This window comes from Gymnoscopelus braueri (assembly GCF_963280865.1).
Source record: "Gymnoscopelus braueri genome assembly, chromosome: 16".
Classification (NCBI taxonomy): domain Eukaryota; kingdom Metazoa; phylum Chordata; class Actinopteri; order Myctophiformes; family Myctophidae; genus Gymnoscopelus; species Gymnoscopelus braueri.
Genome location: NC_137616.1, coordinates 37,659,816 through 37,684,604, shown reverse-complemented (window position 1 = coordinate 37,684,604; position 24,789 = coordinate 37,659,816). Strand labels below are relative to the sequence as shown.

At 43.0% G+C, this 24,789-nt stretch overlaps 1 protein-coding gene across 1 annotated transcript in view; it reads left to right on the top strand.

Annotated features, from left to right (window-relative positions):
• The window catches only part of atad2b (ATPase family AAA domain containing 2B), a 132,136-nt gene that overhangs the window by 76,165 nt on the left and 31,182 nt on the right, over window positions 1-24,789 (top strand). The window lies entirely within an intron of this gene.

Here is a 24,789-nt window from a genome sequence, read left to right as displayed (position 1 = left end):
AGCGGAAGACGGTAGAAGGCTGCGGTCGCGCTGGGCAGCTCCCAGGTGTGGAGGTGTGCGAGCGTACAAGCGTGAAGCAAGGCGTTGCTATAAATAAAAGAACATCAGTGTCTGAGTGAATGTTCCCTGGTTAAATAACGGCTTACAAAAGGGTGAGCTGGAGGAGAGAGAGACCTTTGCTATGGTAACACCATCAGAGGTGGAATGGACGTTCCAATTGAACCTACTTTCTTGAATGGTAATTTGGCTCACACTTTTTGATGGAAATGAGCATCATTTGGAGCTTGTGTTAGAGGGCTTGTTGCCATGGCGTATTTTTATTGTATTATTATTTTGCAGGTAATGATACACACATTTAAGTATAAGTTAATGGGCTGAGATAAATCATGTCTGAAAATTTAAAGGAATCTTGCACGCTTAGCAAGATAGCATAAGTGACATTTTGATCCAGTTATGGATCTTCATGATCCGACACTGATCCTTGGTGTGTGTATGAAACGATGATCATCATCATGAAAATGTACTTTTCACACTTACTTTGTAGAAGCACCTTTGTGTCATATATATGACTTGGGGCGAGACACCTGAAATATATGTAATTGAAAATATTTATTTCACACGGTATGTTTCAAAATATACAAATATTGGCCAAACCTGTACTTGAAAGTATATTTTGGACCCTCTATATTTCTCATGTATTCTGTATCCAAGATCTACATTTGTGTCCATCTCTTACACATAAAAATAAATGATATGTATTTAGTTAATCCTGTTTGGAACAGTACAGAGTTACATGTCATTGCTCATCTGTCTTTACGTGGAAGCCCCCTCCTCCCCAACTCCTGTTTTTTCTGTGATAAGCTACTACACATTTGTCAGGGTAGATTATCGTGCCATGCTCTGGAACTCCAATCAGAGCTTTGATTTCGGAACCTATTAGTCCAACAGCTTGGGACAGTTTCATGTGGTTTAAAAACAACACTATGTATCGCATTTCTTTCTTCAAGAAACCACTCCTATCAAAACCTTCTCATTCTACATTCACACTAGCGGCGACAAATGCTTCAAAATGACCAAGCTACATTGATGTAAAGTAATCTTTGAAATGTTTTTGATATAAATTATTTTTAAATAGTCGATCTACATGCTCACTACACGTAGCATTACGACGTGTTGCAAGCTGTTTTAGAAAGAATTTCAAAAAAGTTCACCTGTAATGACATGCCAATAGGGGCACCAAGGTTAAGTAGTTAATGAAAGTTAAAAAGACAGAGGGGGAGAGAGAGAGATGGATTTGCTTGTATTTTTTCCCAGCTTCCTCTGCACCCTCCAGGTCCATTTGTACACTCTCAGAGTTAAATTGACACAATGTTTTGCAGTGTGGCATTTTTTGATCTTTCAAAGTATTGATCGTCACACTTGAGTCGTTGTCCAGTCGATGTGGTCCAAGTTAGATGCTTTTATTAGGTACATGTTGCTCAGGTCTCAGAGGGAACACATTGTACTGGCAGCGCAGCTTCACCATGGCCGTAATGGAAAGTTCCGCTCGGCCTAGACGAACGTCACGCGTGATTTCGACAATTCCAGTCCTGCTTGTAATCAAATTGCAATCATGTGGAATTGCGCACCAAAGGGCAGAGACTAGCTGGCCTCGAGTCAGACTGTTATTAATGTGGCGATGGTGACAAATAGGCGAACTCTGGGGGCTGAAAGTGACTTTCCTTTGGACGGTCCCCCGTTAACGTGCACTGCACGCCCAATTTCCCTCTACAGGGGATGTGATAAACTTGCACTCCAGACAAGACTAAACATAGCCATTCAGGCTCTAATCTATTTTCTTCAACCCCCTCCCCAGTACTCTGTGAGGGGTGTGCAGGCTGACCTTTCCCTTGACGCGCCACCACACCTTGCTATTGGACTTGTGTGTGTGTGTGAGGGAGAGAGAAAGACTGTGTGTGTGTGCACGCGCACGTGCATACAGGTTGACATCTTCAGCAGTGCTTCAGCTTCTGGTACATCAGGGTACACGTGTCCTTTGAGAGGAGCTTACCCCAGGCGCTGTCATCCCTACCGGCTATTTGCTGAGCCACACACACACACACACACACACACACACACACACACAGCAGAGGAGTGGAGTTACCTCATTTTATGTTGTCTTCACTTTCTTTCGCTTTTGTTCTTAACAGTCTCTGTGGTTTAAATCCTTTGTTCTTTTATGTTCGGTTCTTTCTTGCGTTTCTTCTTCATCTCTCCTTCCTTTCCCTTCTTTGCTCTCTCTCTCTCTCCCCTTCCCTCCCTGTATGCAGACTGACTGACATGCAGGTGCAGTTTATATGATATGCAGAAGCAATCTTCTGTTACAATGTATGTGACACCATTAAAGCTAGGCAGGCTAATGTGGCTGTCTAGGAGGGTGTGCATGGGCGTATGTGTTGAGTTGCGGTGACTGATCTCTTTCATTTCCATCAGCAAGGATGGGATCGTTTATTGATCTGGACGTTTCATTAAGTGTCAGGGCGCTGTGACACGTCAGGTGACAAACGGCTGGCTTCCTGTCATCACCCAGATACCCCGAGGCCCTGAATGTGTCTCTCTCTCTCTCTCTCCGTCTCTGTTTCTGTCTTTTGTTCTCTTGCACTCACTAACACAGTCTTGTGAATGAACACGCATGAGTGCATGCCATTCAACAGCAAATGCTTGTGGGTATGTAGGGGGGGACCACTATGCACCTGCTTATGCTACGTTTCGCGCCATGCTCCCTGGCCAGTTTGAATGAGAGACGGATCGAGGAGGACGAGAGGGCACAGGATGCCATTTATTAATTATGTGGCAAGGCAACAAACATTAAAAACATGAAGACAAAGTGCAAAACAAAAGTTGGCTCCTATGAGCGCAGTTCCCTCGCCAGGCTGAGTGGCCTAACCAGGGCTGTCAATTACAGGCAAACCGTCTGGAGTGTCAAAACCCAGTGTGACAGTTACTAATTTGGTGAGAGTAGTTGTAGTTTCTACAACACAGTGTCATTTTTAGCATGTACTGCCCCTCATGGGTTTAAGTGAAAAGCTCTGTGCTGTTTAGCGGCCCCTTAAGGAACTTTGTCATTTTTAGATTTGAGCTAAAAAGCATTATTTTACACTTAGGCTATTCAAAAATAGCAGATAGCTCATAGCGCGGCACCGAGTGCCGCGCTACGAGCTTGTAGATCTGCTATTTTTGAAAAATCGTGAAAATGTGTGCAAATCTTTGAATATATATATTTTTAAAGCGAACATTTTTAACTCAAATCTTTGCTTCTGGGGGTCCCTGGAACAAGATATTTTGATGGGGGTCCGCGACCAAATACATATAATTTTTGGGGTCCTTGACATGAAAAAGATTGAGCACCACTGATATAGAAACATTCGTTTTTCAGAATACTGTTGAGATTTAGGAGACATGTAGAATCGGCTTCAGGTCTCAATGGGTTAACACACACACAAACACACACACACACACTCGTTATTAATGAGTTAAGATAATCTCTGGCTTGGCTTGTCCATATCAACACAATTGACCGTGTTTGCGGGAGGGAAGCCGGGCACAGAGGGCCATCTCTGTCACTGCACCAGGGGCTCCTGCAGGTTGGTCAGGGCAGCTGTTCAGTGTGGTGTGGAACTAGGAGGAATAGCGCGTTCCTCTGCACTTGCTACAGTATGTACTCCCAGTGAAAATTCCCCATTGTCAGATGAAAAGAAGCAACCTTGATGTTGGCATCTGTCAGAGGAGACGCATGGTGCTCTCCCCAGGACAAACTGTAGCAGTGAGAGGGACTGAACTACAGGTGGAATCGGGAATTGGCATAACGACTACATTGGGAGAGAACGGTTGGGGGATGGAAAATAAAAAAAATATTAAATGAATAAATACACCTACGTTAAACTAAAATACGAGAACAGTGTAGTGCAAGAAATGAGTCAAATGGCTCTATAAAAGGCAGTGGTGATGGGACAGAGACGATGCTGCACAGACATGGAGGTCAAGCCTTGGAAATTGCCGTCGTGTTCATGAATAGTTTGTTTTTTGCAGTTTTCAAGTACAACTTGAAACCTCGACTATTCTGCCTGATCTCCTTAACATTAAAGGGTATTTCTCTTGACTCCTTATATTATGAATAGCATAGTTTTGGTTGTTGATTCTTGAGATGAACTTTATAGATTTAAATGGAAGAGTTTTATTGAATTTGCAGTTGGCCTTGGTTTACGTTTAAGGACAGTAACCTTTTGTGCTGTTGTAAAGCTCAGAGTGGAATGATTTCTAGATGGATGAAACATGGTCCAAAGGCTTCAGGGAGGATACCTCTGCTAAAGGTCTATAAATACTAAGTGAGTTAAAGAAGTAAAGATGGAAATACTATGCCATCAAACACCTGAGGAACTGATGGTTGTAACTGCAGTTACCTCTGAAGCCCCCCCCCCCCCCCAATCTATGCTATGGAATACATTGCACGGTGCAGATTGGCTGTAATTGGTTTTATTTTTATATTTGACAATAAAGGGAGCCGTTATTGATAGGGTTTTAATTATGTTCTTCATTTAGCAATTTCTCTAAGGGTCGAGTCAATTTTCTTGATGTGGTAGCCCACCACTACTTAATAAATATACATAATGGAAGGTCTAGGTTATTGATTAGGCCATGTTTACTATTGGAGTTTCAATGCCCACATGTGGTGTTCAAGTCTTTACGTCTACAAGGTTGCCACGTTTTTTTTGGCTGTTAAATTGGAAACCAATATGCGTACTGTGAAGTATGTCTTGTATGCGTGTCATGCATGTGTGTGCAATTAACCCACAGGCTTTGATTCTTCCTACCCGTTGTGAATGATAGGTAGGTATGTAAACAGGCAGAGAGATAGACTAAAAGGAAAATGAGAAAGAGGGTTGATTAATGAATGAAGGATGGAGTAGAATAAATAAATAGACATTAAGTTGTGTTTGACATTGGTATTCAAGTGTACCATTTTGTGTTGTTGGAATGCAATGTCCTCTGAACCAGGAAACCGATCGATCAAAAAGGAATCCATCCCAATCCCAGTCTGTGTTTTCTTCCAGTTACTTAAGGTTTAAAACCAACATGCAAAGGGTTAGTTTTCAAGATGGCAGCTCCAGAGTAGTCCGACCCCTGACGCCAAGCCCCTCCCCGTTCAGCCATGGCGATAGGAGCAGGCCAGATCAATACTTCATTAATGTAACAAGATGGAGGCAGTAACCCCAGTCGATTCCAATGAACCACGATGTCTGGAACGTGCTGAGAATAAGGCGTCGGGCACAACTGGACATCGTGTTCTGTGCCTGTGCTGCTTTGTGCTTTGTGTGCGTTGGGTAGTCAAACAGTGGGCAGACAAAAGGCTGGTCATTGGGTTCTGCCTGTGCTTGTGACTCTGCGCGCGTGTGTGTGTGTGTGTGTGAGTGTGTGTCAAGTGGTGCGCTGGCAAATGTGTGCGAGAGCACGCTCTCAGCCTAGCACTTAGGAAGACGGACTTGGCAGGGTAAAAGAATCAACAAGGTGTTTCCACCGTGCTGAATGCACAAGCTTGTTTCACTCAGTGTTCTTGTTGCTTGTTGCACTCCTATGTTCAACAGCTCGATGACTGCTATCAACCAGCTTTAAGGGCAGTAGAGCGGTCGCCAGGGAATCGGAAAGTTCCCGGTTCGAACCCAAGTCCACGCGGCATGAAGTGCCCTTAGCATGGAAAAGTTCCATTCACGCCAACGCTGTGCTTCCGTGCCAAACGTGGAAGAAGAAATAATCAATCCAGGGGAGTCTCCATGATCCGTTTGTTTAATGTTAGAATCGTTCATGCACGCCATGGATTGAATGGTATAAAAGGCAATAAGCATCATCTGGTCCCTCAGCAAAAGCAGGTGACTGCGATTATGGACCCGGGAAGTAGTGGGCTTATGACTTATCTATTTCATATCTATGGTGGTGACACGACTTCACCTTTATCCTATCTGCTCCTAGTCTTGGCAAAGGTCTAACCCCGGCATGTCGAGTGACCTGAATCCGAAATCAAACGCGCTCAGCCGTGACGGTCCGCCCTGCTCTCCACTGCTCCAACGCTCTCACTTAGCTCTGTCCCATATGGCCACTTAATGGGATATGCACACACACACACCAAGCTTTGATTGTCTCACTCCCGACTCCCTTCCTCCTGTTTTAATATACTTCACTGCAGGAGCCCGCACTGTTCACTGACCAGCGCCCTGAATGTGGAGCCACAGTGGGGAATTGGACAGGAAGCCTTCTGTGGAGGGCAGAAGAGCATTGTTCACTTCCAAACGAAAGAGACATGCGTGTGCGTGGGCACATGCACGCGCGCACACACACATATACTGTATAACACCCGCTTTATTAAACAGGTCCACACATGTGCAATAGTAAAGAGGTAAGTAGGTTAGTAAGCAACAGGGGGTCTCCTAGGTCAGTACAGTGGAGTGTGTGTGTGCTTGTGTAATGTAGGCAGGTTGCCTGGTGTTCTAGCCACTGCCAATGAATGTCACAGACTAACATAACACACAGATTTTGAGAAGCAGCATTACATAGTGCCCAAAACAAATAGTCGTGGAATAACTGAAATAACGGATTATATTTGTCCTCAGAGACAGAGCCAGAAACAGAAAGTGTTGCAGCAGCAAAGTGTGTGGGTGGTGTTGTCCTTTTTCATGTGTTCTCTAACCCAGGACCTGCCAAGGGGATGTGTGTATTTTCCTCTAATTATTTTTGTCCGCGGAGAGACATAGTAACGTGGTGAGACGTTTCTATGAATCAATGGTTTTATTTGATATAACGTCACTGTCAGGCAGAAACCTTGTGTCTTTTTTTTTTTTTTACAACTTTATTTATGGTATTTTCAGTTTTAAGGACATACAACCCCACATATACCCCACCCTCCCTGGTTCCCTCACAAAAATAAAATTACAACAATAAAACAACATTTATAAATGGGGGAGAAAAAAAAAAAAATACGAGAGCAGTAAATAATTGAAGTTCGAGTTGAAAACAAAATAGACAAAAAATAAATAAAATTGAAATTAAAAGGAAAAGTTCTTAATAAGCTTAAGGGGGTTTAGCATAACCAGACCAGACAGTTAGCAATGCATTTGGCAAATATAGGGTACCACACATCCAAGTACAGTTAGAGAAGCGACCAGCATTTCTAGAAACCACAGTAAACAGGAACAAAATGAAAACACTTATTGCGTCAAAATACAGTATCACTTTCAGTAGTTGTAGGAAAAGACAGAGTAAGGGTGAACTCAATAAAAGGGGACCAGGCCTTTATGAATTTTCGGCGAGACTTGTATCTGTTGTACCTGAGCTTTTCTAATGGTATAAAGGACAGCACATCCTTGACCCAGCTCGTAAATGTTGGAGGTTTATCTGATTTCCAATTGCGGAGAATAAGCCTCCGAGCTATAAGTGAAGAGAATGCTATGAAGTTGGCCTGAGGAGAGGTAATTGGTACATCATCATTGGGAACTCCAAATATAGCAGTTATTGGATTGGGCTCAATTATAATATGACAAATGGTTGAGAAGGCATTAAAGATATTATTCCAAAACTGAGTCAAGGATGTGCATCCCCAAAACATATGGCCAACAGTGGCTGGTTCCAGATTACATCTAATACAGGTAGAATCTATATCAGGATAAATTTTGGACAGTTTTTCTCTCGAGAAATGCAAACGATGAAGTATTTTAAATTGGATCAAGCAGTGTCTGAGACACAGGGAGGTGGTATTAATGCGTCTCAAAGAGCGCTCCCAGATATCCTCATCCAGCTCAATACCTAGGTCCTGTTCCCAGGCTAGTTTTGTTCTGTCCAAGAGAGGCGGTTTAATCTCCTGTATGGCCTTATATATATTAGATACGCTTCCTTTGGTGTATGGGTCCCAATCTAGTATGGTGTCTAGTATACTCTTATCTGGCATTGTCGGAAATGGAAAATGTTCCCTAGCAAAACTACGTACTTGGAGGTATCTAAAAAAGTGAGATTTTGGTAACTCGTGGTCCTGTTGAAGGATTTCAAAAGAGGCAAATGTACCATCTACAAATAAATCGCAAAAAAATATCAAGCCATTGGAGTGCCATGTCTTAAAAGCTGTGTCCGTCCGGGAGGGAGGAAAAAGATGATTGTTAGTCAGGGGCATATGGCCACACATGTTTTTAAAACCAAAATGATTTCTAAATTGGCGCCAGATTTTGAGAGAGCTTTTTATCACCTGATTACTAATGTGTGTAATAGTACCACCCGGAAGTGCAGAGCTCAGCATGGACACCGGAGAAACCCTAGGATCAGAAAGTGATTCCATGAGGGCCCAAGTCGGGCCACGTTTGTTTTCATGAACTGATACCCAGTAAATCATTTTTTTGATATTTGCTGACCAGTAATAAAACATAAAGTTAGGCAACCCCAGTCCTCCTGATGACCTTGGTAACTCTAGAAGAGCTTTTTTGGCTCGAGGACGGGCTTTATTCCAAATAAAGGTAGAGATACAGCTGTTGAGATCCCGGAACATGGATTTAGGTAAGAACAATGGAATCATTTGGAATAGATACAGAAAACGGGGCAAAACTGTCATTTTAATTGTGTTAACCCTCCCTGCTAAAGAGACGGGTAATGAAGCCCATCTCTCAAGATCTGATTTGGTGCGGTCTAACAGCTGCTTAAAATTACGCACATATAGGTCCTTATAGGATCGAGTGACAGTGACCCCCAGGTAGGTAAAAGACTGAAGTTCCAACTTAAACGGGAGGTTGTTATAACTGAGATCTAGGGCCAATTGGTTAATAGGGAAGAACAAACTTTTGGAAAAATTTAATTTATAGCCTGAAAATTTGCCAAAATGATTGAGTATGTCTATGAGCGGAGGGACGGATTCAATTGGGCTCGAAACATATATGAGCAGGTCATCAGCATAAAGCGAAACCTTGTGTATAGCGCCCCCTCTCTCAATACCAGACACCCTGTCCTCTTCTCTGAGTGCTATAGCTAATGGTTCAATAGCGATATTAAATAAATATGGCGAAAGACTGCAACCCTGCCTGACAGAGCGGTGAAGCGAGAAGTAATCTGAGCGTATAGAATTGGTTATCACTGAAGCTTTAGGAGCGGTATAAAGTAATCTGATCCAATCAATAAATGATGGGCCGAATCCAAACTTTTCTAGTACCGCCATAAGGTATTTCCACTCAATTCTATCAAAAGCTTTCTCACAATCGAGCGAGAGCACCGCTTCCGCCCGGAGGGTTGAATGAGAAGAGTAGAGCACATTGAAAAGTCGCCGCATATTGTAAAAGGATTGTCTGCCTGGTACAAAACCGGTTTGATCGGGTGCGATAATATTAGGGATCACTGTGTCGATCCTTTGAGAGAGGATCTTGGTGAGAATTTTGTAATCAGAACATAAAATACTAATAGGCCGATAGGCACCACAGTCCAGAGGATCTCTGCCCTTTTTAAGCAAAACCGAAATAGTTGCTTGTGTCATGGTCTCTGGCAGCCTCTTGGCTAGGAGCGCTTCTTGGTATACTGAACTTAGTATGGGGGCCAATTTTGTGGAAAAAGCTTTATAAAATTCTATGGGAAACCCATCTGGCCCCGCTGCCTTGCCATTATGCATTGAATTAATAGCTAGAGTGATTTCTTCATTCGATATGGCAGCCTCAAAGCCAACTTGAGCCACTGGGTCAATTACTGGAATGTTAATTTTGTCAAGAAAGGCATTAATCTCTGACGAGTCAACATTGGACTCTGATGTATAAAGATTACTGTAGAACTCTCTGAACTGATCATTAATGATTTTGGGATTTGTGGAAGTCTCACCAGGTGCTACACGTATCTCTGGAATAGCTCTACTCGCCGCTGCCTGTTTAAGTTGGTGGGATAGGAGTTTACCTGACTTATCGCCATGTTCATAAAAAGTTTGCCTAGATTTAAATAAAAGCTGTTCAGTGTGTCTTATCGATAAGTTGTCAAATTCAGTTTGGAGCAGTAAACGTTCTTTATATAATTCAGGATCAGGGTCAATAGAAAATTTTTGGTCTAATTCAGCCATTTGAGTGGTCAGTTCTGTAATACGTTTTGTGCGTTTCTTTTTGTCATAAGCCGAATAAGAAATGATCTGTCCTCTGAGATAAGCTTTCAGAGATTCCCATATAACAGTAAAAGACATCCCCGGGGTAGTATTAATATTCAGATAGGTATCTATTTGGTCAGTCAAACATTTTATGAAATTATCACTGGCCAGCATTAAAGGATCCAATCGCCAGGTACGCTGTGGCGCTACACTGTTGGGGAAACACATATCCATTTGAACTGGACTATGATCAGAGATTACTATATTGTGATATTGGCAGTTTGTGACAAACGGGAGAGACCCACAATCGAGAAGAAAGAAATCGATTCGGCTGAATGAACGGTGAACATGTGAAAAAAATGAGTATTGTTTAGCTGTGGGATTAGCCTTCCTCCAAGGATCTGTAAGTTTATACGAGTCCATAAATGACAAAACAACCTTACCGGATTTGGAAATTGTACTGCCGGGCCTAGGTCTGGATTTATCTAAACCTGGGTTCTGTACGAGGTTCCAGTCCCCGGCCTGGATCAGATAGTGCGTGTGAAGGTCTGGTAGCTTTGCTATAAAACGAGAGAAAAACTGTGGATTGTCCCAATTGGGTCCATAAACATTAGCCAGTACAACCTGTGAGCCAAAAAGATTCCCAGAAACAATTATGTATCTGCCGTTATTGTCTGCAATCACTGAAGTTGGAACAAAAGGAACTCCCTTCTTAATCAGTATGGCTGCACCCCTAGATCTATCACCATATTTAGAACAAAAAATCTGTCCAATCCAACCCCTCTCAAGTTTAGAGTTATCACATGTACGGAGATGGGTTTCTTGCAAAAACATAATTTCTGCACCCAGAGATTTCAAATGTGTAAATACACGAGTACGTTTAATTGGATGGTGGATCCCCTTAATATTCCAACTAATAAATCGAATTGAACCTAGAGTACCAACATTAGGAGACACCATAATGCGTTTCTAAATTATGTAATAAAATCAGGTGCATCAAATCTAGATAGACTGTAACCCTCAAGCTTAATCGTTCAAAAGTGAAAAGGCATATATAAAAAATAAAAACACATTTAGCAAAAGACAAAAAGGGGAAAAAGAAAAAACGGGTGGAAAAAGGGGAACCTAAACCCCTGTGCTGGTCTCCCAATCCGTGGGAGATCGCACTATCCCTCTCTACACTAGAGAAGGAAAAGCACATAATGAGTGCTAGAAAAACAGGGAAACCGCTATGCAAAACTGGAGGATTGCTGAACCCACCGCGGTCCGAAGAACAATTCTTATTAAACTGTAAAGGCCCAATCTGCGATAAACATTGGTGAATATATCTTAGATAGATCACAAAAACTATTAGATCACAAAGCTGAAAAATGTCAACATTGAGTAGAAAAATGAATACAAAAATAAATACAAAATCAACCCCTATACAGAGATCTCAGCCTCACACAGAAGGGAGGAAAATAAATAAATAGAATAAAATAAAAGACCCTTAAGATGAGCATTAAGCCGTGAACAATGACAGTCCAATGATCAGGATTTAGAAATATCAAAAAATGTATGTCCACTCACAGCATTAGAGAGCACCGCTAATGATCAATGTCCAAATATTTTAAAATAAAGGAAAAGAGTAGGAACTTTTCAAAAAAGAAAGTCGTGTACAGTGCTCTCAGATTGTATATTATACAACCATCCGAAGTGGAGAGGAATAATAAAAATAAAATAGAATTATGATAAATGAGATATTTATAACAAAGCCACTGGCTGTAGGGTCATAACTAGTAAGATAGATATCTAAATAGAGATCAAAATAATATAAATGAAAATAAACAAAAGCCCAAGCCTATTCTAGACAAAAAGTACAACACAAAACACACACACACACACACACACACACACACACACACACACACACACACACACACACACACACACACACACACACACACACACACACACACACACACACACACACACACACACACACACACACACACACACACTATAGCCTTGGATATTTACAATATTAAAGAGCCCCCTCTCCTGTATGAGGCTTAACTGAATAGACCTGTATCAAAGTAGCAAAAGGGGTGAATGAAGGAATAATAATAAAGTCAGCTTGTGCTGGTTATTCTTATGTAAGCCTAAATAAGCTATGGAGGTGGCTCAGGTGACGTGTTGCCTGCTCGAGATGATGTGCTGCCCGGTCGGGGTGATGTGTTGCTCGCTCGAGGTGACGTGTTGCCCGGTCGGGGTGACGTGTTGCTCGCTCGAGGTGACGTGCTGCTCGCTCGGGGTGAAGTGTTGCCTGCTCGAGTTGTCTGAGGAATGATGGTCTGTATGGTGTAGGACTGGGCCTCCCTGGAGTCCAGGAAGACCTTCTCCACGCCGTTGAAGGTGATGTGGAATCGGGCGGGATGGGTGATGCCATACCGGACCCCGGGTAGACCTTTGAGTAGATTCCTCACATCATTGAAGGCAGCGCGGGCTTTGGCCACCCGAGCAGGAAGGTCAGGGAAGACAGAAATAGTCATGTCATTTACCTTAAGCCTCTGATGTGTCTTGGCAAGACGTAGTATCTCAACACAGTCAGCGGCGTAGTGGAGGCGTGCTATGATGGTTCTAGGCGGCTGACCTGGCTTGGGTACCGGCTGGAAGGTCCTGTGTGAGCGGTCCACCATCACCTTGTCCCCCAATTGGAATGCTTTCTGTAGTAGATCTGCCACGAAGATAGGAGAGCTATTGTGGGGACCCTCTGGTACCCCCAGTATCCTCACGTTCTGTCGTCTTGACCTTGACTCAAGGTCGTCACATTTATTAAGCAAGGAGTCAGTCACAGAATTCAGTCGTTTAATCTCACCCTGCAGTGCTGTGATGTCATCAGAGCAGCCTGACCAGCTGTGCTCAGCGTCGCCAAGGGTGTTGCGCACTGAGGCTAGATCAGTATTAATTACCGATTTAAACTCTTCAAATCCTGTCTTAATTGCATGAACATCATTTCGAATCGTCGCCATTTCGCTCTCTAAGACCGTTCTGAACTCTGTTTTCATCATATCTACAAAGTCTGAGCGAAGAGAAGAGAGTAGCTCACGTTTGAAATCCTCCGTGCTGAGAGCCGCAGCCGCGACTCCCGAGCCGGCATCCTTATCACTCGAGACTGAGGCTACAGCTGGTGAAGTAGGCCTCAGCGACGCCATGAGTGTAGACTGTGTAGTCTGTCGTCTGGTGCTCTTCTGAGCCATATTTTCGGTTGAGAAACAATCCAAGTACTTATTCAAGCTTACAAAGTTAGTATGTCGCAGTGAACTAAGTTTTGTGCCGTTCAAATCATTATTTAATTACACGTTCTGCGGAGCTCGCAAATCCACGTCTTACTCCATGGTTTGCTCAACAGCGCCCCCAACCTTGTGTCTTTTTATGATTTTTCAGAACTTAAATGCCCTATTTTATACTTCATCGTATGACAGTGTTACGCAAAAGTCATGAAAATAGTGTGATGCATTGTGAGCTTGTCGATCTGCTATTTTGGCATTTATTTTATTTTGGCATTTATATTAATTTTGGCACTATTTTGATGCATTTAAAAAATATGTTTGCCTATAATGACATGCCCAAAATAGGGATGCAAGGTTGAAAGTGGTTAAGTCTGTCTGTTGTTTGGATCCATTGGATACTGGGTTTGGATATACAAGGTTTCCACCACCAGACAGAGACAATATTTATAATGTCAAGCAGATAACCACCACCTGTGAGTCTTAACGATATTGTGGCATTCTGTGACCATTCTTAAGTCTAATTTATACTCTGTAGTCAATTTAAACTCTAATTTATTCCACTCAGTCGTACTGGGTTGTTCTAGCCCACAAGCCTGTGTCATTTAACACATTAACCGCCAAGAACGTAGTCCTACGGTCCGTTAAATCCAATTGTTAAGCGCCGAGACCGTAGCCCTACGGTCCACGGTCTTTTCGCGCAAAAAAATTCCGGGTGCACTTTCGGAATTTTTTTGATCCACTTCCGTTTCCGGTTTGATGACCGGAAACAGAATTATTTGGGATCCGGTTTTGACGATCACGTTCTACAGACGAAACTGAAACTCAATTCTCTTCCTGTAGTTTTTTCTCCTCGCATATCACTGTTTAACGTAATCCGCTCTAACTACAACATGGATGCCCCGTTTTCACTGGGAGATACAGTGAGATGTCGCCGAAGTAAACAGACCGTGTACGGCTCAATCTTAAGGATTTTAACAAGATCTATGGCGACATGAAAAAAACAAAAAAACAACAATAACACCTTGGCACTGGTGAGTACATTATGAGATTAACCTCTGGCGGTCGATGTGTTAAAATAGGGCAGACTCTGGAGAAATGGGAAGAGATCGGGCATCACATTTCAAGGATGTAAATGGTCAATGTGTTTTATCAATAGATAGGAGAAGAGGCGGTCAGAACAAGCTGATTCGCCTTCAGATACCATGATCCCCCCTCCCCCATCCCCACAGTGTGAATCTGATGGACTACACGCAGGACAGGATCCAATTTTAGATCAGTGGTTCTCAACCTTTCACTGGATCAGGGCCCCCACTTGAAAATCTTGAAAGCGTTCGCGGCCCACCCATCTGACCGCCTTAACACGGCAGCGTTGAGTGGTCAGATGTGTGGGCCGTGTGCATTTTCAGCACATGTTTAGTTAAAAGATCAAGTCAGGCGATTGTGTTGCGGCTTGGATCAGAGGAACTAATGTAGTATACTTTCCGTTCCTGTATCACAATGAACTCATTTTTAAAAGTTTTAAAGATAAATATACCATGACATTTTTGTCTCCGCCAGCCCGAAAGGCATGGCGAGAGAGTATATGTTTTGCACCCACCGTCCGTCCATCCGTGTGTCCTTCTGTCTGTGACCAGCTGATCTCCGGCACCGTTGGCCCGGTCACTGCGAAACTGTGCACACACACTCCCTGGATGCAGAATTTTTCCGATTGGCCTGTTATAGCGCCACCAGGAGGCAGATTTTTTATACTACTTCTACAGATTTTGTCCAAACATCACACAAATCGGTACACAGTATCTCTATAGTCATGTGATCAACACGGATCTGTCCGATTTCCCATATTCCATCCTGATTGCCTAAGATTGGCTTCCAAAGTTTGCAGGATTGGTTCGTTTTGAACAAAATGCCTCAAATCATGAACACAGCATGCAATTTCAGTGAAATTTTGCACGCATATTCCCACTAGGCAGAGGAAGACATGCCCCCCGTTTCACATTGGCCTGTTATAGCGCCACCAGCAGGTCTAATTTAGCTAAACACATTTTTGGAACAAAATGCCTCAAATCATGAATGCAGTGTCTCATTGCCGTGAAAGGCCTAAGAAGAAATGCCACCCTTTTCACATTGGCCTGTTTTAGCGCCACCAGGAGGCCACAATAACCTGTGCTCCGAGGAGCGCTTTTTCTAGTTTTTACATTTCTTTGAATTATTAATTTTATGTTATCTGCCAATTATTTGGGGGCCCACCTGCAATATCCTCACGGCCCACAAGCTTGGAACCAATGATTTAGATCATATTTATTTTTAAGTACACTCTGGGTCTGTTATGTCATCTGCCAATTATTTGGGGCCCCACACCTGCAATATCCTCACAGCCCACAAGCTTGGAACCAATGATTTAGATCATATTTCTTTTTAAGTACACTCTGGGTCTGTTGCGTTATCTGCCAATTATTTGGGGGCCCGCACCTGTAATATCCTCACGGCCCACAAGCTTGGAACCACTGATTTAGATCATATTTCTCTTTAAGTACACTCTGGGTCTGTGTTGGAAAGAAGGGAGCTCCCATATTCCCCGCCCTTGTAAAACATCCAGCTTATTAAATCCGTTATACTGTGTCCCTCTGGTCTGTCCTTGGAGCAGCATGTGCTTCACGTAAAGGAGAGATTTAAGAATGAAGCAGTACATGAACAGGATCAATAACCTAGATCTGACTTTGTTAACTAGGCTTGGGGGGGATGAGGCTGAGTTATGGCTGATGGAGTGGAGAGAGCAAAGCATTATCACCCTGGTTAATCGAACTAGACCATATCTAGATGAATGTATGTGTGTATACATGAGTTTGTACTGCACTAACTAAAAAACTAACTGACTAACCTTTTTTAGGATACATCTCACAATTTTCATCTAAAAATGAATATAGAAATGGTAGCTATGGTTACTGTTAATTAAGCTGCCTGCTTTTCGCTGGCTATGTGTGAATGGCCCAGTTCTGATGATGTGTATATACAGTGTTTACTTGGCATGTAACGATTCACTCAACTCACAATATAATTTGAATGATACTAGGTTCACAATACGATTTTTTTAAACACATTGAGTGCCAAAAACGGTCCGGACCGTTTTTCATAATCCAACCATTGAGTGCCAAAAACGGCAAGGTACAAAAATGGTTAAAAACAGCCAGCACTGGCTGTACCCCTTTTTTTAAAACCTCTGGCACTCAATGTGTTAACACAAAATAAATGTCCAGACAAAAATCTTTTATTTTATTATTTCAAAATCCAATACACAAATCCAGTATTTTTTTCTTCATTTTTATTTTTTTACAATGCTGTGTTTTCTCTTATCCTCTTTTCAATACAGTAGCAAATGACAAACTCTTTATTTTTTATCAATTCTCTTACAAAGATCCTGTATTCTCTTTTTTTTTACGCACCCTCTGCTGTTTGCATCGCGATAAATTTTTTATTAAATTGATTTAAATTGTCACCAGTTTGAATTTTAATCGATTTAAGATAAATCTTTACATGCCTAGAGTTTACTATTGTACAGGCCTGGTGGCACTGTCAAGGTGACCCCCACCAAACACACTACTACTAATGAAGCCGGGAGATGAGTCTGTTGAAAGGTGTGAAAAGTTGCTGAATGCACCCCTCTCCACACGCACTGACAGACTGCTACTATGGTGATAAAAGTAGCCTTTGGCTTGATATCGTTTTTCAACAACAAACACATGAACATGTGGATGCTTAAATCATTTGAGAAATTACAAAGATATCTACTGCGGGTGCTTAGGGCATGGGTACAAGGTTTTCTGTATTTACACTATTTTGGTGTATCATATATCTTGTATTTAATGTTAATTAAAACAAACTCAAGTGAAACCTAAACAATACCACCGGTTGCTTCAGTGATTTTACAGACAGTTTTCGCCTCAATGAAAAGCAGGAGTAAGTGCTAACGGTATTGATAAGTTAAAGATACGGCATATACGCTTCGTTTTATGTCAGAGAAAATATGACAGCTGACAGCTGGTGTTTGAATGAGACGAGCCCGTCCCACGGTTTGTGTATGCATTTTGAGCAGACATGCAGCTGTAGCAATATTTATACCATGGATATGCGCTGTATTCAGACAAAATAAATTTGCAGCGAGCACTACTTCTGTATTGCATTTTAGAAAGGGTCCCCGCTAACCCCTCCTAGCAGCCAACCAGAGAGCTCTACCTCCTCTCCGCCAGCCCGACGGTAAAACCGACGAGCTTGCTAACCGACCGAGCCTAACCCAAACCCTAACCGATTCATTAGAGATTTTCAGCAACAGACACTTTCCCACACTAACCGCTGCAGACGGCGGCTTGGTGTGGGGACACCTTTAGCCCAATCTCAAACTTTTTCATGTCAAGGACCCCCTAAAATGATATGTATTTGGTCGCGGACCCCCATCTCAAAATATTTTGTTCCAGGGACCCCCCCAGAAGCAAAGATTTGAGTTACAAATGTTGGCTTTAAAAATATATTTATTCAAAGATTTGCACAAATGTTCCTGATTTTTCAAAGATAGCAGATCTACAAGCTCATAGTGCGGCACTCGGTATGTAGCCTAATGTGCTCGCTACTGCCCATTCACAATTGGAATTACTACTAGCTCGTTAATGTTGGCTATATATTGAGTCCAGCACTGGTTCTCCAGGGGTCCCATTCAGTGCCACTGGACGTCTAAAATGTCCGTTGTAATAAGCCCTGTGCCACTGGACGTCTAAAACGTTTTTAAAAAAAAAAAATCAGAACCTAAGATATGATGATTTGAAAATGTTCTGCTCCATTCACTTCTTGTTTAACTTCTTACTGAAAAAGGCTGTATCTCGGCTCCTAAGCACTTTGTTTTTACAATTAATTTTGGCTGTGGCACTGAATGGCACTTTTTTACAATGAATTTTGGCCAGTGGCACTGAATGAGTTAAGGGGGTTCCAGGGTGTCCCCAGCAGAATTATATACAGTACAGTTAAAACAAGTAAGCCCTATTTAATTCTTCGGCTATTCAAAAGTAGCTGTTCTATAAGCTCTCAATGTGACGTTTCAAATGGGGTTATTCTCAGCCAAATACATTTCAATTTGGGGGTCCTTGAAAGTGTTTGAACACCACTGGACTACATAATAAATACAGTTACATTTGGAGTTAAACAGCAGTAGCGAAAAAGCTGTAAGCTATAACGGTGTGTGTGTAGAGGTGGTTCTTTTTGGGGGCTCGCAGGGGTTGTTTCACTGATTTATTAAACAGCAGGCAGCCACAGTTTTTACTTTCTTTCTTTTAAGTACTTAAGTACTTAAACTCGATTACAAATTTGACTTGTAGTCGACTAATATTTTGCAACGAGTATCTATACTTTGTACTTTGTCCACCACTGCACATACGTGGGATTTGTCGTCTGAATCTAGCCACTATTATGAGCTATTAGGAGCCATGGCTGCCATTAATAGGCCGCCTGGGGAGCTGCAAGGGGTGTCTGGCTCAGGGACACTTCGACATGTAGACCGGTTGGCGGGAGAACCGGTGACCTTCCAGTTCCCAGACGACCACTCGGCTGTGGCCGCCCATGTCGGCGTGTGCGCTCATGTTTGTAGAATTAAGTGGGGTTCATATTACATCATGTTGCAACATACAGTAGGTGATCGCGTGTGTGTGTTTGGGGGGGAGGTCTATTTTTTATGTATATTGTAATACTGCTTACAGTATATCATCCTGTTGCCACATAGCCTTAATTTAAGAAGATTAGGAAGAGAGAATGAGAACATTTGGGATTTGAAGAAATATGTTTTCAAGGGAGTCCCGGCCAAGACATAGCAGCATCAGCAACAAATTTGGAAGTCACTCAAAAATCCACCTGTTCCCACAGTCACATTTAGTGGAGAGAAACACACTAGTGTGTGTCTCAGTGGCTGTACTGTACAGTATATGACTGCAGTTTACAGACTTTATAACCAACAACGACTACAGTACCATTTACAAACCAGACGTAGGATGAGCTGAAGGGCACGGGAGCTTTATGCTGCTGAATTGTTGATCAGTGTCGTTGGGCTGATTTGTTTATTTAATACTTGCTGGTATGGCACTTTGGATACTCCTCTCCTGGGGCCATTTGCTGTCAGTGTGTGTGTGTACCTCTTTATATTCTTCCGTCACGGAGGAGCTGGATAGCAGCCCTAAACATTTGTGCTGCTGCATGAATCATGCATGCATTAGGCGCTTTTTAATTATTACAAAGTGCTCTGCTCTCCCACTTTCCCTTCCCTCCGTCTCTTCCCTTCCCACCATATCTTCCGTCTGTGGTTCGGGCCGTTCATGCTCCAACAATTTCCATGCATTATTAAAGAGCCTGAGGATGACGAGTCATTTGCTGCCACTCTGTCTCACCTCTCTGTCCCTGAGGGGGAGCCTTCATAGCTGCACAGGAGAGACCTGACCCTGGCAAGACCGTCTGCACACTGTGGGTCACGCCTGTGTGTGTGTGTGTGTGTGTGTGTGTGTGTGTGTGTGTGTGTGTGTGTGTTTGTGTGAGAGAGAGATGATGGGAGTATTTGCAGAGGAAAGAGGGGGTCAGTAGAAAATGGAGCGATGTGCTACTTTTTGGATAATTTTCTTTGCATAGCGGTCACCTCTCCAGATCCCAATTCTCTCACTGCGTTTAATGAAATAAATTATATTTCTAAAACTCATTTTCTCAAGTCTCAGAACAGAAATTCAAGCTTCTGCGTCCGGTATTTGAGAGGCAGATGGAGACGTGACTATTCACCTGGACAGTGAGACATGACATTTCTGAATTAAATTCATATTTTTTTGAAGGACAAATACAAAACCAATGGCCAAAAAATTATGCATCCACGCTGTATGATAAAAGCCTGCACACACACCCATACAGTACACAGGCTCACAGAGACCATTGAGCAGATGCCAGCAAAAAGCAAAAAAAAAAAAAAAAAAAAGGAAGATAGCTGGCTGTGCCTGGCAGGATTTCTTCTTCTTTTGTTCTCTCTTCCATCCCTCTCTCTGCTTTCTGTCCACTTCCACTGCCTCCCTGCTCAGACTCTAATCAGCCCAAGTTGCACGCCCGCCAAAAGCTCACCATTCTGCCAGCATCCTCTGCCCCCACCTTCACCAGAATCAGAATTTAGCTTTATTGTCACATCACAGGTTTACAGAAGTAAAAAAAGTGGGTGACATTTGTTTTTGTGCAAGTTCTATCGTTTTGTTATTTCCATCGAAAAAAAAAGAAAGAGAAGAAGAAGGGGGGCGAGCAAGGGGGAAAAGAGATCAATCAAAGAAAACAAACAAATTATATACATATTTACACATAGTACCTGAGATAAGATATAAAGATGCGTGAGCTTAGCAGCAGATGTATACTGTACATGATATACTATGGACATTAGATAAGGTAGAAAACACAAAAAAAATACAAAAGTCAGTGCGCTGTACATGGAATCAAGGTGCAAAATGTCAGCGCGTGTTGACTGCATTATCCACATACGGTAGACTGACACTGGTATAATCCGCAAGTAGGTCCATGAGGAAGAGCACCCCATCTGAACAACGGGCCAGTGCGTGGCACAAAGGTCAGCGTGCACAAAGGCGGTCACTTTGGTCACTGTGGTTTGTCCTGGCAACGGGGAACACCTCTGTCGTCACCTGTCCGTTTTAGAGCTGGTGTGGATACTCCAGCCCAGCCTGGGCGCTATCTAGTTTCAGCGCTGGTGCAACGAGATAAGTGGTTATAGGCTTAGTTTGTAGCAGATGAAAGAGCCCCCTTAGACCGTGTCCCTGTACCAAACCCTGGGAGGGATATTAGAGCCAGACAGACGGCAGGACGACAGGGGCGAAGCCAAACCTCCTCCTCCTCCTCTCCCCTCCTTTGCTGCCTGCCTCGCCCGCCCTCTGGAGAGATGTTGAATTCTTGAGAAGTGGAAGCGTCACTCGCGCTTACCTTATGGCGTTCTGTCATTTTCTGTGGGAAGCACATACAGGCACACCGTTATTGACTGGCTTTAATTATCAAGGCTGAATAACTATAGACTTGATGCATCAAATCACGGCTGCCACAATTCACCTGTGCAGCAGTCCCTTAAGGATTGGATGCTGAATGTGCCGGGAGAGTCAATTTCCGTAGAGTGAAGAGTCGCCTTTCCGTATCAATGCAAATTGGAGTGTAAATGCCCAGGATAGATTCTCAAGTAGAGACCTGTATTATGTGAGAGATTGTGTCTTTTATCGGTCTGTCTGTTTGGCGTTGACAGCTGAAAGACAACAGAAGACAAGTGGAGAAACAAAGGATGTCTAGAGATTTTACAGTGCTGGATGCCCAGTTAAACTTGGCAGCTACTTGACAGGAAGGGTACTGAGGAAAATAAATTTACACATTCTCCTATTGGCTCTTGTGTGTGTGTGTGTGTGTGTGTGTGTGTGTGTGTGTGTGTGTGTGTGTGTGTGTGTGTGTGTGTGTGTTGTTCTAGGATTGCACATGCTTGCTTGTGTGTACACACACTTATAAATGGCTGTTTATGTATATTTGCGTAGCATTAGCCAGCAGCACTGTCTGCATTCCATTCCCTCTGGGTCATGTGGTGCGCTGTTGTGGCTGAAGTGAAGCATCTGGTTTGTTGCCAAGAGGGTCACTAAGGAGAAGGAGTCCTAAAGGAGAAGGATTATGAGATGCTACCATCTCTTGCTTTGTCCTTTCTATTTTTCACTCTGCCTGGCGGTCAAGGTGCTGCCTGCTTCCCTCTGTTGACTTGATCTGGTCAGACGCGGCTGAACAGGAGTCATGATCGAGCCCCCCCCGCGACGCACGACATCTTTAGAATAGAAAGATGAGATGAGCAAGCAGGGAAGGAGGCGGTACGAGGCACTTTAAAGGCTGCATTCGCTGGTGTTATGATTTCTCATTGGGGATTGCCTAGCCATGCCTCAGTGGGTAATAATGGCACGGATGAAGATGAATGGAACGAGGCACTGGCACTAGCATGGAGACAAAAGCTCACAGAGTACTCAAGTATAAGCGATCTACAGTAAACAACATAACACACAGCCCTAATCATCCGGTCCAGTGGGGACTAGACTGCCATGCTGTATCGATTCTGCATATTATTCCACAACAACAGAGTCACATCACTTCGATGAGCCTTGGCAGTAATATAATGGCCAGGATTTCATTGATTATATTGAGTCTAATGTGATGCCATGTACTCATCTGAAACCCCTCTAAGGATGCTGCGCTTTGGCAAGGCCTAGACTACAGGGGTGTGTGCCCACATGCGTACGTCGTACGAGCATAGAGACGCTTACGTTTAACCTGTTTTTAGTGATTTGGTAGGGATTAGAGTTGAAGAATTCCAGGAATATTCAAAGTGGGAACTTCACATCGGAATTAACGGGGGAAATAAATAACAGGAAATTATGTTTTCTCAAGCTGTATTTACCATGGCATATGCAGATAGAAACAAGTTCATTAATTTGTCAAACAAATCCATTTGTCAAAATGTGCCATGTGGTGATTTAGCAAGGTAGCAAGCTAACTAATGGAGAAAAGTACTTTTAAAATTTGTGCCGGTACTGTTGTGAGCTTGTAGATCTGCTATTCACAATATTTATGTGGAACCGAGTCAAACTAAATGTATTGCCTCAACTGTATTGCCTCAGCACTTTCAAGTGCTTGTCACTGTGGGGGGTCCCCAGTTCAAATAAGATTATTTTGGTGGGTCACGACCTGAAATGTTTGGGAACCCTTGTAGCCTAAAGTTTAGGCTACTATCTGCTCGTTAACTTAAGTATAATAAATATTGCGTATGTTCACCAGAGTAATATAATCAAAACTCTCCTGAAAGAATGTTAATTGTTTGGCTCAGGCAGTGACTTAGTTTTAGCAGTAGTGTGGGCTGCACAAGTGATGGGAGAATGCATTTTTACTGAATTCCTATTTAATGTGATTGCAATTAAATTAAATTGGCATACACAGAACAAGATTTTTATATTGAAATTTCCCAAACTCTGATATATATATATTTTTTGGTTAAACATGCTCTATATTCTGATAATAATCATTGCTGTATAGAGTGTTTGTTCAGTAACAGGGGTTTCCCTATCTCTCCAGATTTTTTATAAACAGAAAATGTTCTTTTTTTTCCAGGTGGGTCATCCAATCTGGAGAGAGTACTCATTCATCAGCTTCAATTTGATGATAGGTGTCACAGTTCCCATTTTGTCTGCTCATGTCTTTGTGTCATCACTTCCTCACATGTTTATCCTGTATAAGTTCTCTCTCCTGATTGGTAAAATTTGTATCCCGACCCGAGATCCCCGTCACTGAACAAACACTATAGCAATGATGACTATCAGAATATACAGCGATTTAACACTTATTTTAACAACGACAACAAAATCACTTGCTGCACCTTTAACTTCCCTTTGCAACCTTTGTGGGGAAGGAGAAATCCATGGATGGACGGTCGACTCTATTTATATCCTCGCAGCATACAAAATTATCATGCAGTGTCAAATGCTGCCTGATGTGAACCAATGGCTGGGGTTAAGCTTTGAAGCTCCTTTTTCAAGCCAAGACCAAAGGTTCTCTCTGGGGTTACAGTGAGCTCACTGACAGGTCAGAGCAATTCCACTTATTGTCAGGTTCAAACGGCCGGCTGTCCAGGAAGCTGACATGTTGCGCTCTATATATCTCTATCACTCCTTGCCTGCCTGCCTCCGTCTCTTTTTCCCAATCTTACTCGCTCGCTCTCACTCACTCACTCACTCACTCACTCATTCACTCACACTTAGTTGCCCTGGTTCACACCCCAATGGCTTGTTTCACAGCGTTGAGCTCTCTCGCCAGCTTTCTTGTGACACTTACTGCACTTTCTCAAAAGCAGGCTCCGCTCTCCTTCCAAACAGCCCCCCTCCCTCCCAGCCCACATCGCAAAATCCTCCGTGGTTGGCGTTGTTGTGCTTAGGATGCCACCTAGGCTCTGCCTGCTTGCTGCCACTCCCTCCCACTTTCTCTGCATTACCCTCTTCCTGTGCCCTTTGAACATGTCCAAAAGGCCCCGCGTGAAATGCAATCAAACAATTCACAACAACAACCCCCTCCCTCCTCCCTGAAACAGTAAGAAGAAAAGAGGAGATGGCAGTTCCAGTGATCGGGGTGGTTTCGTTGTTATAAGGGTTCTAAACACAAGCACCCCCACACACACACGCCTTTGGGAGAGAGAGAGAGAGAGAGAGAGAACAGCGAGAAAATCCATTTTTGGAGCTGTGATTTATGGCTTGCATCTGGGGAAGCTTCCAATTGTTTGAAATTAAAGGTTTGAGTACTTTCTCAATACGCTCTCTCTCCCCCCCACCC